Raw genomic sequence first — 15,005 nt, 5'->3', positions numbered from 1 at the left:
GGCATCTCAATATTGCCCTGAAAGATTGGGCCCACCACTACCAATCAGAGCTTGTCATTAAGGAAGTATGTGCATCTCATATGTGCACTATGTGAGGCTCTTTTCCTACATGCAGCCTCCCCAGCAATTGCCTGTACCCTCCATTGCCCAGATGCATACAGATTGAACAGCTAGGGACATAAAATGCATTCCTGTCTAACATCTTTACCAGTAGGAAAGTATACTATTTTTACATATTCTGTCCTCTTAGTAGCTTCTTTGTCCACAATATAGGTTGTGCATCAGGACAAACAAGTGTTAAGGCAAACTCACTTTTTTAAAAACAATCCATAATTTTTAATGATCCTCACAGACAAAGGGTTTTTACTGTGGTCTAATCACAGACTTATCTTCTGAGATTCTTCAGTATGCGGCAGTAACCAGTAGATATTTGCAATATGATCTCAAGTGCCTCTTCCTTTTCAGAATCCAACTTGAAGATTAGGCAGTTTTTGCTCCATTAAGATAAAAATCTTTGTTGCAATAGTACTTTGCATCATGGGGAAGTAGAGCAATGGTCCTGCAGTTACTGCACTCTTGTACATCCAAAAGAAAAGATGGACAAGTATCTTAGATGAATTTGTATTTCTCTCCCTCTCTCTTTCACAATTCTTTGCCCCTTTGATTTCTTTGCCTTCTGTTGTTCCTGTCTTACGTCATTTAAAAAAATTTCTTGTGTTTGTGGAAGTTATGTATAAAGATCCTGAATGTTTCAGTGTTTTCAAAGTTCAAGAGAGGAACAAAACGTTCCAAAGATTCAGAACAGAAATATGTTTTTAATAGAAGAAAATTCAAAGTCAGCTAATATTTTACTGGATCACTAAAAAGTTACAGATTAGCTGAACTTTGAGCTCTTTTAGAACCCTTTGTCTGTCAAACACTGGCTGAAATCTTGTTGCTTAGAGCAATCAGTTGCACTAGAATAGGCCCACTGAATCAGTGGGAATTTGCTGAAAACTCCTCTGTAAATTCAATTGATTCAAAGGAGCCTACTTTAACCCAATTTACTACACTAAACAACTGGATTTCAACCACTGTATAAAACGTGGGATTAGGGAAGGAACAAACAGATGAAAACTTTGGGCCAGATGTATGCCCATTGTTCTTGAGTGCACACTTATTGACAACGCAAGACAAAGTATGCAGTTTCAAGTTGAGATGGGAGGTGTCAATGTATAATGTAAACTTAATTTGCTATTTGCTCACATGAAGATTGCTTTCTCACACCAGATATTTCTGCTTTAAGACAACAAAGAGTATGGTGTGCCCCCACCCAAGGCAATGTACAGATCCACAGATGGTTCGAGTCAGGCTTTTACTGGCCCGGAGAGGAGAGACTGTAAATTGATATCTAGGTATCTCTGTTTGAAGCTGAAAGTATAAGCTCCATCTTCCCTTGCTAAGCTGTCTGCCTTCAGGATCCATGGGCTGCCCATCTGGCCCAATTCTGCCTGAAGAAACATTCTGAAGAAACCCAGAGGTTTGCCTGCATTCATAAACACAATGACTTCTGCAACTTTTTAGTGATCCATGGAAACCCAGAATTTTGTTTCTACAGATGGATCACATGGCTATTGTCTTCTTCTTTTTTAAATAGGAAGAAGCATTTCATGAAAATCTGAAACGGGACAAACATTGTTGGAAGAATGGAGGAATGAAATAACATATGAAAAAGTCACTATGATAAATTGCTTTTTATTAATACATGTTTGCATTAAAATTAATAAAAGATAAGTCAAAATGAAAGAGTATCAGTAAGCCTACAGTGTTTGAATTCTGAGGCAAAATTTATGGCTTGAAGAGCACATTCAGATTTCAGACTCGACATTTCACTTCTGCCCATAAGGCTGAGTGGCCCTGGCTGCCAGATGGACATTATACGAACAAGCAAGCAAGTAAGCAAGCAAGCAAGCAAACAAACAAACAAACACATGTTGGTTGGCAAGGGAAATTACAAATCTCACTTTCCAGATGGATAGACCAATGTGGTAATGAAAAGTTGGGTGAATGTTCCAGCTTGTATCTTTCACATACAAATAACCTTCCAGACATCACTGCCGGCTGCAGCAACGTAGAGGAAATCATAATTGCCTTTTTAGCGCGAGAAAACTGCTGAATGATAGAGAAGTAGCTTTTTTCCCCTCAAACAATCTCTGATGGTTGTGGTTTTTTTCAGTTTCAGTATGTTTTGACTTGCTGTTGCTTCTTCACAAGGAGGTATCCGTGATGCAGACTGAGACATCTGTTTCCATCGAAGTAGAAGGATTGGCTGAATCACTATTTCATTTCTTTCTTTCTGTGTGCATTTTCATTACAGAGGGAGAAGATCTCTCATGGTATCTTCTTTAAATAGGAGGGTAGCTGCATCTCTAACAGGATAAACATCAGTCATGCATCACCAAAAAGAGGAGCAAAGACAAGCTCACTTACCAGTTGGTAGTGTATGAGTACAAGACAAAAAATATGAGATTACCACTATGCCAAAGGTTGTGTTGAGTTTGGCTTTGACATTGAGCTTGTAGTGTTTAGTAAAGGTCAAGGGTTGTGACCATGTCACCACTTTGCAAAGGTCAGTTGAACATCCTTTAGAAAACTAAAGGAAGCATCAAACACCCTCATAGAATGTGTTCTCAAAGAGTCTGGTTTTAAAAAATGCTTGGTTTTGGAGACATTGAACACACAGACTCTCCAAATGTTCAAAGTATGAAGGGATTTCTCCAGTTCTGAAGATGGAGGAGGAAAAAATGTTGGAAGTACCAGGGAATGATTCAGGTGAAAATCTGACACTACCTTAGGTAGAAAAGCTACATCCAGGAAGACAGTGACTTTATCCCTGAAAAATTGTGAGAAAGGCAGATTGTGTTTCAGAGCAGTGAGGTTGCTTCCTTTCCAAGCCAAGGTTATGGCAAAAAGAAACAGAGTGTTGAAAAATACGACATTATAATCTCATGTTACCAAAGACTCAGAAGGCGACTTCATAAACTGGTTAAGAACTACAAGAGTGACCACTGCAGCAAATAAGGTCACATGTCAGCATAAATGTTTTTCAAACCTTTCAGGAATTTTTTGTGGGTAGAATGTTGGAAGAATCAGGAGGCTGAGGAATCTTGGGACTGGTGTTCTACTTTTGATGATAGATGCATTTTAAGTGAGATAGTCTTTGCTCTTTCAGATGTTATAGGAAGCACAGCATGGTAGGAAGACTAGGTGGTAGATAGGGAACTCCTTCAGAGTTTCCCCACTTGCATGTATAATTTTGTATAATGGAGGATGCCCTGGCTTGGAGACCATGCTTTGTCATTGGAGAATTCTCCATGCTGTAAGTTTCAGTCTGACCAGATGTGGATGAGGAACCCAACCCTTGCTTTGACTGGAAACTAATAAAAGTGTGCTGCCATGAGCTTTAGCATTGCAAACCAGAGTTGACATGGCCACCATGGGGCATCCAGGATGGCATTGGATCTCTCTTGCTGGAACCTTATTACAACTTTGTGAAGCAGTGGAATCGGAGGAAAGTGGTATAGAAGGCTCTGCAATCACCTGTTCCTAGGGATTGCTTCACTCAACCTGCCCAGAAGCAGTATTTCCTGCACTTCCTGTTCTCCCTGGTTGTCAACATATGCACCTCTGGGTGACCCCAACAGTGTCATATTTCCTTGAATGTATTGTGGGCCAATTCCCACTTTTGTATAGGGGCCTTGCATCTGCTTAGATGATTGGCTACCTAATTGTTCTCTCCTGCTACATGAATGGCCATTGGAAAAGTGAGACACTGAATGCACCATTTCCATAGTTGAATAGCAAGGTATAGAAGAGTCATGGAATGTATTCCACCGTATCTGTTCACATAGTACATCACAAGGTGTTGTTGTCTTTAGCCACTTGTACTACTTTGCCTTTGATCACAGTCTTGAATACTTTGAAGACTTTTATGATGGCCAGCATCTCTAGTTTGTTTAAATGGTCTTTCTTCCTCAGACAATGAATCTGTTGATTTTGGCACTGAGTTCCTCAAGTCCTAAGGCTGGCATCGGTTGTGATTTTAATTAGAGGCCAGAAATGTCTGAACGGGTGGCCCATGGTGAGTTGAAGATGTTTTGTTCGCCATCAGAGTTGGTGTGCAAATTCCTGAGTGACAATCAATCTTTTCAAGCTAGTTTCTCTCTGAATATCAAATGATGCCAAGTGCCTAACACAGACTACTTTGACCCTCTTCTCTCCTCAGGCTCCGCCTTTTAACATCTATCTCAGCTCTGCCTCTCAACCACATTAGCATAGAACATGAATAATACATGACTTATTACCTCACAAAGGGTGAACACTACACTCAGGTTCAATGGTTATATACACCCACAAATAAAATATTTCTGCCATACTTCAAAGGAGTCATGGACTGCATGGAGAAACTTTTGAAAAAACACAACCTATAAACAGTATTCAAGCCCACCACAAAAATACAACAAATGTTACGGTCAGAGGGACCCCCTCACCACTACAGGAGTATACCGGATACCTTGCAGTTGTGGCCAGGTATATATTGGAACCACAAAATGAAGCATCCACACCAGAATCAAAGAACACGAGAGACAGTGCAGACTAAAACAACCAGAAAAATCGGCAGTAGCTGAACATGCCCTAAAACAAGCTGGACATGAAATTCTATTTCAAAATACTGGACAACACCAGCAATCATTACGTTAGACTGCACTGGGAAGCCATTGAAATCCAGAAACATCAGCAGAACTTCAACAAAAAAGAAGAAAGTTTAAAACTCAACAAAACTTGGCTCCCACCACTGAAAAATACAGTGTGCAAAAGGTCAATGAACTCTACCCACCCACAAGGACAGGGGATCACTACACACAAAAGACCAGCTAACGACACCCATCAATCACAGTGACAGATAATCTCTTCTCCTTATCACAACAATACACCCACAACAAAAACACACTGATCACTATAATCACCCATCTCCTGAAAAAGGACAAAAGCAGATCTCACAGCCATAAATACTCAACTCCCAAACAAAATGCACCAGAGCACAGAGTGCTACTCCTATCCTCTGAAGATGCAGGCCACAGAGACTGGTGAAACGTTAGGAAGAACAACCTTCAGAACACAGCCAAAGAGCCCGAAAAATCCACAACAACCATTCGATCCCGGCGGTGAAAGCCTTCGCGAATCCCAACACACTCTCTCAAATGAAATGAGGAAAGATTCTGGGCAGTCACCTTTTCTATATTGGGGAAATTTTTTAGATCGATCTTTGAGAGATTTCCCTCACTAGGGCTGTTATTACTATTATTGTTTTGAGCAGCGATTTCCAATCTTTTCATTTCTATTTGAAATTCCATTTGTCTTTTTTCTTGTTCACCTTTTTCTCTCATCTCTAGCTCCCTAGCTTTCTCTTCAGCTATGGCTTTTTCTTTCTCCAATTCTAATTGGTTTTTCATAGCTAGCTCCTCTAACTGGGTTTTCATAGCTAGTCCTTCAATTTAAATTCTTGTTGTAATTTCCATTTCTCAAAATCTTGGGAGCCTAGATCCCTTTGTCTTTCTGAGGCACCCTCATTAGTCTCCACCTGTTCCATTGGAACTAAAGTTCCATTTCTGTTGGAGTTACTGTTCCATTTCCCTCCATTTCTTGAGGTAAACTCTCTGCCTCACAACTCCCCTTTTGGCTATGTGGGCAGCATATTTATGCCCGAGTTACTTAGTCTTGAGTGTTTGTACTGATTTTAAGAAGAACCTGTCTTTCTGCTTTTAATTCCAGTCACTGAAATAATTTTATATCTCAAGCCTCTGCTTTGATTCTTCTATCTCCTCAGATCTGCTCTGACTTCTGGCTTCCGCTTTTATCCACCAGCGCTCCCTTCTCTCAGAGCCTTGGATTTTAAGCTAGTCCACTAGTCTTCCAAATCCTGAGGTAAATAAACAGAAATTTTTCCTACAGAGTCATTCCCTATCTTTAACCCCCCCCCCCGATCTGGGATCAGAATCCCCACCACTAAGCCTTTCCACAAAAGCTCTAGCAGGTCACCCACTTCTTCACTACAGACCTCTGACTAAAGGGTACCCTTGACTGAAAAAATTAACTTTTGACTCTGGCGTTACTGGATTCTTTCATATCCCACCGCTGGACACCAATTGTTAGATTTAGCCTCGTAGCCCCTGCTCGTCTCCCCAAACACAAAGTTCACATAGGCAAACCAAAACCTCTTGACACACTGCCACCAGTTGATCTCCTTATCAACGTACTTTACTTAGTAAAGATGAAGGTCCATTCAGTACTGACTTATTAGTAAAACAGGTTTATTGATTACAGATGGTTTCTAGGATAATTTATAAGCATATTCTTTCAGTTTCAGCAAGCATCAATATTAATCTTCTATATTAAATATCACAGGTTACTAATCACTCCTCAGACCCCAAACTATCCTTCTCTCAGATTCCTAACACAGACTCCTTTGACCCTCTTCTCTTCTCAGGCTCTGCATTTTAACATCTCTCTTGGCTCCGCCTCTCAACCACATTAGCATAGAACATGAATAATACATGACTTATTACCTCACAAAGGGTGAACACTACACTCAGGTTCAATGGTTATGTGAAAGTAAGCATTTTTGAGGTCTTACACAGCAAACCAGTTCCCTTTTTAGATAAGTGATAGTACTGTTTCCAGTATCACCATTCTGAATTTCTCTCTCTCTAAGTATGAGCTTACATCCCTCAAGTCTTAGTTCTTAAACCTTTTTGATCTTCTTGGGACTGTAAAGTAACAGGAATAGAAGCCATTGTCCATCAACTCCAATAGAATCCTTTGGATAGTGTCCTTCTGGAGGAGTATAGCTATTTCTAGCACTTGAAATAGTGTTCTAGGTCTGAAAAGGTCAGTAGGTGAAAGGGAAGTGAACTCTATTACATAGTCAAATTGCATGATAGTCAAGACCTAATTGTCGTTGGTGAGAGTGCACTAAGTGGTGAGATGAACTGTTAAAGATGAGCTGTGAGTATGAGAGGGGGAAGGCAAAAGGATGCAGATCTTGTGGGGAGAGAAGTCAGAGATGTTGCTTGGATTTCTGTCTCTTTGATATGGTGGAAGAGCACAATCTTTTCTTCTGTCTGGTAGCATTGAGATGAGGAAGTGATAGGTGGTCTTTGGCTGTCGGAGGATGGTTTGGGAACTGGTAAGAGTATAAATCTTCCCATTAAGGACAAAACTGACATTGCTGATAGTGAGGATAGAAGCCCATGTCTTATGCAGGCTATACATTATGTTGTCATATTTTTTTTCCATTAAAGAGGCCCTCCCCATCAAGTGCCAAGTCCTCAATGCATGGTCAAGTCCTCCAAAAGACCAGCAGAGTGTAGCCAGACATATGGAGAGCAACTGCAACAAACATATTTTTGGCTGTGTGGTCTGTAGCATGTCTTGCTACATGAATCTCCTAGGTGGTGTGGGCCATGATGTCTTGTTGAAAGGTCATGGCTAAAGTATGCTTCTGGGAGGTTATTCAAAAGCGGCTGGATACTGTCCCAGAGAAATATGTGGTATGTTCCCATCACAGCCTAATCATTTGCCACTCTTATTTTCAGTGTAGCAGTTGAATGTCAATCTTATAGTCTCCCTATTACTGGGGTCATGTTGTGACATCCCTTTGATCTCATCTAGGAGGGCTCCACAATGATCAAATTCAGTAGAGGGTGTTTGGAGAGGCAAGTGGCATTCTTATCTTGAATTTCTCCACCCTTCTGGAAATTGGTGGTAGGGAAGATGGTTTAGCCCTGGACTCTTCTACCAGATCAAGTAAAAATGCTAAAATTCCATTATGTACAGATGTGGTTTCTTTCTTATTTGTCATATACCAGATCCAATCAAGGAAGTGGTGGTCTGTGAACATCCAGCTGAATGGATCTGATTAACTAGTATATGAGATTGGCATAAGACTGAAAATCCTCAGATGGGGCGGATTGTGTTCCCAATGTCCAATTCTTGGGTAGTAACCAGAATGGACGGAGAGTCATCTGGGGAGTCATCATCAGAATCTGAGGCTTCTGAGTATGAGATAAGACTAATTTCATGCTGTTGTTTTTCCTTAGGAATAGTGGCTGATTTACATCTCCATGTGCTAAATGAAGACAGAGCAGGCCTGATAAGGCCTTAGGACAATGAACAGATGAGATAACTCTTTCTTCTTTTGTTTTTAAAATACAATATGCAACAACGCTAAGATGATAAGATGAAGGACAACGATGACAAAGAACGATGAGGATGGTCAGGGAGAAGACAGACAAGTAAGATTTATTTAGTTATTTATTTATTTTAGGAAAAGCTCCAAAACCATCCAAGAGGTGTTTCCTCAGCAGCGGCTGAAAGGGAACTGAGGATTTACCACAGAGTGTACAGAAAATGAACAGTGCAGGTAATCCATCTAATGGACTTTTAAGGCTCTGGAGTGTTCTGATAGAGTTTCACACAAGTGGAGAAATAACCCATATTTTTGATTCACAGAAACCACAAAGAAGAAGAGGTGGCCATCTGTAAAGGAAGAGGAAATGGCAAGCCGTGGTCACCAGGATTGCCAAAATCTTTCCTTGGCAGGCACCTCTTCCACTTGCCCTTGGAGATGACAGCTAGGAATGCTGCTGGTGCCAATGCACCTTTCTTATTGCAGAGGTGGGCAGCCACAAACTTCCTTCTCAGCCAGGGTCAGTGGGTGGTAGGATGTCGTGCAGATGTCTTCCTTCTCTGGAAATTGTGGTGGTGTGTGAGACAGAGATGAATGCTATTTCTGTTGCAGAGTGTTGAATTTCTGATTAAATTCCTCTATCTATACAACACAAGTGCAGGGATTCACAGAGTAGAGTAACTTCAAGTTTCTCAGATTAGTCCACGCTTCCTCTCATTAACTGGTATTTACAGTCTCAGTAACCCACTCTGAGACATTAGTAGGAGAAAGAATAAAAAACAACAAACTGGGTTAGGGTGGCAAAGAAGGGGAAAGGACCTGCAAGCACATGTTGCTCACCCTCGTCGCCTGTGATTAACGGTGCTCACGGCAGGCAATATACCTGTAGTACTTCAAACACCCTGGAGTTGCCATTGTTGTTGACCTGTGAAGAGGAAAGGAAAGGGGGAATTGTGGTTTCGAGATAAAGTGGTTTCAGTCTGTCGTTTGTGTAACAAAACTGAGAAATCCATTAATGTAAGGAAACTGGTAAGGAGAAGGTGAGGTCAACACTTGATTGAGGGGAAAGAGGTTTTGGTATAGGATCATCTGATTTGGTAACAAGGTATTCAGGGCAGCCTTACAACAAGACAATGGGGTGGGAAATGTGTGGAATGAAAAGCCATTTTTAAAATAAACCGTAAATATTACTTGAACAATTAAGATAAAAGAGGATTGCTGATAAAACATTATTTCTAAAAAACTGTAGAATTGCTTTAAAAGATATGTTCCCCAATATTACACGGCTTCTTAAAAAGAAGGAAGCAAAGTTGATTATCCATGTGTTCAAGGCAGAAGGGAAAAGCAGAATGGGTAGGATTATATTTTTTAAAAAAAGCTTTAGTCATGTGGAATTAAAACTTGAAATTGTAGTATTTAGACAGGGAGGATGTCCTGTGGAGATTATTAGTATAGAAACTTGTGATCATATACTTTTCACAAGACATGTATCTGTCACTTCCTTGCAGACCAGTTTTCTCTGTGGTCCTCCACTTCAGCTAGATAGAGGCAATCTTTGTAAGCATCCCCTTATTTAAAAATTGAACAATGAATGACCGAGAACATACAGTCATGTGAAAAAGAAAATATACCCTCTTAGAATTTTATGGTTTTACATAGCAGGCTATAATAAAAATCATCTGGCCTTAGCAGGTCTGAAATTTTGGTAATTACAACCTCAAATGAACAATAGAGTACATAGAATATTACACTGTGTCATTTTTTACAAAAATAAAGTCATATGTGAAAAACTAAGTACACCGCTATTGCTTTCATAGAAATTAAGAGGTTAAATATTAGCCAGATAATGCTAATCAAATGCCCTTGAGTAATTGACCACTTCTATAAAAAACCAAGCTGTAGCAATGGTTGTTGTGGGTTTTTCGGGCTTCTTGGCCGTGTTCTGAAAGTGGTTCTTCCTAACGTTTCACCAGTCTCTGTGGCCGGCATCTTCAGAGGACAGCAAACTGTGCTCTGGATAGGCTTGAGAGTGGGTGGACTATTTATGGCTGTGAGAAGGTTAGTTTGTGATGTAGGCTATTGTCCTAATCAGGAGATGGTTGATTAATGTGTTTTGTTGTGGATGTATTGTTTTGCTAAGGAGGGGAGATTATCTGTCCCTGTGGTTGATGGGTGTCATTAGCTGGTCTTTTGTGTGCGGTAATCCCCTGACCTTGTGGCTGGGTGGAGTTTGTTGACCTTTTGCACTCTGTGTTTTTGAGAGCTGGGAGCCAGGTTTTGTTGAGTTTCAGACATTCCTCCTTCCGGTTGAAGTTTTGTTGATGCTTGTGGATTTCAATGGCTTCCCTGTGCAGTCTGACGTAATGATTGCTGGTGTTGTCCAGTATTTCAGTATTTTGAAATAGAATTTCATGTCCAGTTTGTTTTATGGCATGTTCAGCTACTGCAGATTTTTCTGGTTGTTTTAGTCTACAGTGTCTCTCATGTTCTTTGATTCTGGTGTGGATGCTTCGTTTTGTGGTTCCAATGTATACCTGGCCACAACTGCAAGGTATCCAGTATACTCCTGCAGTGGTGAGGGGGTCCCTTCTGTCCTTTGCTGACCGTAACATTTGTTGTATTTTTGTGGTGGGCTTGAATACTGTTTGTAAGTTGTGTTTTTCCAGAAGTTTCCCCATGCGGTCTGTGACCCCTTTGATGTATGGCAGAAATACTTTGTTTGTGGGTGGCTGTTTTTCTTCTTCAGTTCGGTGTTGTTTTCTTGGTTTGATGGCTCTTGTGATTTCATTTTTGGAGTAGCCATTTGCCTGTAGGGCCCAATTCAGGTGGTCGAGTTCAGTGTTGAGAAACTGAGCTTCACAGTTCCGATTTGCACGGTCTACCAGTGTTTTGATTATGCCTCTTTTTTGCCGTGGGTGGTGGTTGGAGTTTTTGTGTAGGTACCTGTCTGTGTGGGTGGGTTTTCTGTATACCTTGTGTCCCAGTCGGAGGTCAGTTTTGCGTAGGACCATGACATCTAGGAACGGGAGTTGGCCCTCTCTTTCTTTTTCCATGGTGAATTGTTTATTTGGGTGGATGCTGTTGAGATGGTTGAGAAATTCTTCCAATTTTTCTTCACCGTGACTCCAGATTGTAAAGGTGTCATCCACATATCGGAACCAGACTGTGGGTGCGAGGGGTGCCAAAGCCAGGGTAAGTTTTTCAAAATGCTCCATGTAGAAATTTGCTATAACCGGGCTGAGAGGGCTGCCCATGGCCACTCCATCTGCCTGTTCGTAGAATTCATTATCCCACTGGAAATAGCTGGTTGTAAGGCAGTGCTGGAAGAGGGCCTTGATGTCTTCTGGGAATATCTGCTGGATGAGTATCAGAGTGTCCTTTACCTTAGTGAATAGGGATACTACATCAAAACTCACCAGTCTATCCCCAGGGTTGAGTTTTAGGGTGCTGATCTTGCTTATGAAATGCCCCGAGTCCTTGAAGTAGGATGAGGTTTGTCCAATGTGGGTCTGTAGAAGGGTTGCTAGGTGTTTGGCTAATTCGTATGTTGGGGAGCCGATGGCACTTACAATGGGCCTGAGCGGGGTAGAGTCCTTGTGGATTTTGGGGAGTCCGTATAGTCTAGGTGGAAGAGCTTCTGTCTTGCAAATTCGTTGGAGGACATTGGGGTGCAGGGAGGAACTCCTGATCAGCATGTTTGTTTGTTTTGTGATTTTGTTAGTTGGGTCCTGTTTCAGTTTTCTGTAGGTGATGGGGTCTAGAAGTTCTCTGATTTTGTCCCTGTATTCTTCTGTTTCCATGATTACTGTAGCGTTGCCTTTGTCTGCTGGTAGGATGATGATGTTTGGGTCTGAGTTCAGGGACTTGATGGCATTTCTCTCCTTTCTTGTTATGTTATTTTTTGGGGGGTTTGCTTTCCGTAGGATCCTGGTCACTTCCCCTCTTAGTTCCTCTGCTTTTTCATTACATCAGACTGCACAGGGAAGCCATTGAAATCCACAAGCATCAACAAAACTTCAACCGGAAGGAGGAATGTCTGAAACTCAACAAAACCTGGCTCCCAGCTCTCAAAAACACAGAGTGCAAAAGGTCAACGAACTCCACCCAGCCACAAGGTCAGGGGATTACTGCACACAAAAGACCAGCTAATGACACCCATCAACCACAGGGACAGATAATCTCCCCTCCTTAGCAAAACAATACATCCACAACAAAACACATTAATCAACCATCTCCTGATTAGGACAATAGCCTACATCACAAACTAACCTTCTCACAGCCGTAAATACTCCACCCACTCTCAAGCCTACCCAGAGCACAGTTTGCTGTCCTCTGAAGATGCCGGCCACAGAGACTAGCGAAACGTTAGGAAGAACCACTTTCAGAACACGGCCAAGAAGCCCGAAAAACCCACAACAACCATTAGATCCCGGCCGTGAAAGCCTTTGCGAATACAAGCTGTAGCAGTTTGCTGGTCTGGAGTATTCAGGTGCATGTCAACACAATACAGTACTAAGGAGAAAACACATCAGCAATGATCATAGAGAAGCAATTGTTGCTGCCCATCAGTATGGGAAGGGTTATAAGGCCATTTCTAAACAATTTAAAGCCCATCATTCTACAGTGAAGAAGATTAATTACAAGTGGAAAACATTCAAGACAGTTGCCAATATTCCTAGGAATTCACCCTAATGTCAGACCATGCTATTCGCAGAGAAACTGCAAAAAACTCATGTTACATCTCAGACTCTACAGGCCTCAGTTAACATGTTAAATGTTAAAATTCATGACAGTGGAATTAGAAAAAGACTGAAGAAGTATGGTTTGTTTGGAAGGGTTGCAAAAGTACAAATTCATGACAGTGCAATTAGAAAAAGACTGAACAAGTATGGTTTGTTTGGAAGGATTTCAAAAGTACAAATGGGAGACTGAGTCTCAAGATCTATAAAAATGTTGACAATGCAGATTTTATTAGTATCTAAAAAGCTCAGGCTCAACATGGTTCAGCGGGCAGTCTCCCATTTGTATTTTGCCACCAGTGGATGTACCAATTACCTCTGCTTTGTTTGGAAGGGTTGCCATGAGAAACTCTCTTCTCTCTAAAAAGAACACGGCAGCATGGCATAGGTTCGCAAAGTTGCATCTCGACAAACCATAAGACTTCTGGAACAATGTCCTTTGAACAGATGAGACCAAAGTGGCCATAATACACAGCATCACCTTTGACAAAAACCAAACACAACATATCATCACAAATGCCTCATACCAGCTGTCAAGCACAGTGGTGGAGGAATGATTATTTGGGCTTATTTTGTAGCCACAGGACCTGCGCACCTTGCACTCATTGAGTTGACCATGAAAGTCTCTATATACCAAAGTATTTTAGAGTCAAATGTGAGGCCACTTTTCCAACAGCTAAAGCTTGGCTGAAATTGGGTCATGCAACAGGACAAGGATCCCCAACACACCAGCAAATCTATAACAGAATGGCTGAAAAAGAAATATGTTGTAACGGCTGAGTCAAAGTCCAGATCTTAACCCAATTGAAATGCTGTGGCGGGACCTTACAAGAGCTCCGCATAAATAAATGCCCACAAACTTCAATGAACTGAAGCAATGCTGTAAAAAAGAGTGGCCCAAAATTACTCCATAACGATGTGAAAGACTAATAAAGTCATAAAAAAATACTTCAAGTTATTGCTGCTAAAGGTGGTTCTACAAGCTACTAAATTATAAGCTGTACTTAGTTTTTCACACAGGGCTTATTCATTTTATTTCTTCTTCATTACTTTATTTCTGTAAAAGAAATAATGCCATGGTGTCATATGTCATGTATTGATCATCTGAGGTTGTATTTACCTAATTTTCAGACCTCCTTAGGACCAGGTGGTTTTTATTATGTCCTAATACATAAAACCATTGTGTATTTTCTCTTTCACATGACTGTACAAGCTAGAGTAGAAAATCTTAGTAAAAATCTTCTCAAACTCTTCCTTTGTTGGTACATCACCACCATCTTATCCATATTGATTTTCAGGCAGAAATTATTACAGGTGGTAGAGAAAAGATCAAGACTTCCTTGCATATCTAGAAGTGTGGATTGGATTTAGAATCACCAGCAAACAAGAGCTCACACAAAGTGCAAAACAAATTTTAGCTGTAGCCTCCAGACACCGCAGGTTGAACACTTTCCCATCACTGCAACCTTGAAGGTCAATACCACTGTTTTCTTCCCTGTAAAGTGTCTCGGAGCATCGAAGAAAACATAAAACTGAAAAGAGTTGGAGCGAGAAGAGACTTGTTTCCACACGGTTTGTAATAAGAAAGAGTTCAGAGAAAGCGCTATTGTCAAGGACATGAGTTTTCGTACCTCAGCATATGAATGATGCCACACATCCTTCGAGAATTGGAATTCTTGACTGATATTTGTGCATTTCCCAGGATATCCAATTTCTTAAAGATTGTCCATAGACCTTCTCTGCATACCGAATCAAAAGCTTTAATCAGATATATGAATGTTGTGTAGAAGGTGTCATGCTATCAGATAGCAAAGGCCATGTCAATCGTCCCTTGTTCTCATCAAAACCACACTGAGTTTCTGGTATGAGGCCTCTCCCCAGGTGCCCTGTGAAACAGTTCAGAAGCATTCTTGCTAGAATTTTCCCAGCAGTATTCTGGAGTGAGATAAGTCAGCAATTGTCACAAAGTTTAGGAACCCAAGTGTGTACATTTGTTCCCCCTGAAGCCTCTATGGACATGTCTGTTCTGGTTTATGGTG

The sequence above is a fragment of the Pogona vitticeps genome, chromosome 2 (assembly GCF_051106095.1).
Source record: "Pogona vitticeps strain Pit_001003342236 chromosome 2, PviZW2.1, whole genome shotgun sequence".
Taxonomy (NCBI): domain Eukaryota; kingdom Metazoa; phylum Chordata; class Lepidosauria; order Squamata; family Agamidae; genus Pogona; species Pogona vitticeps.
The sequence above is the reverse complement of the archived record's forward strand: the minus strand, read 5'-3'. Positions refer to the sequence as shown.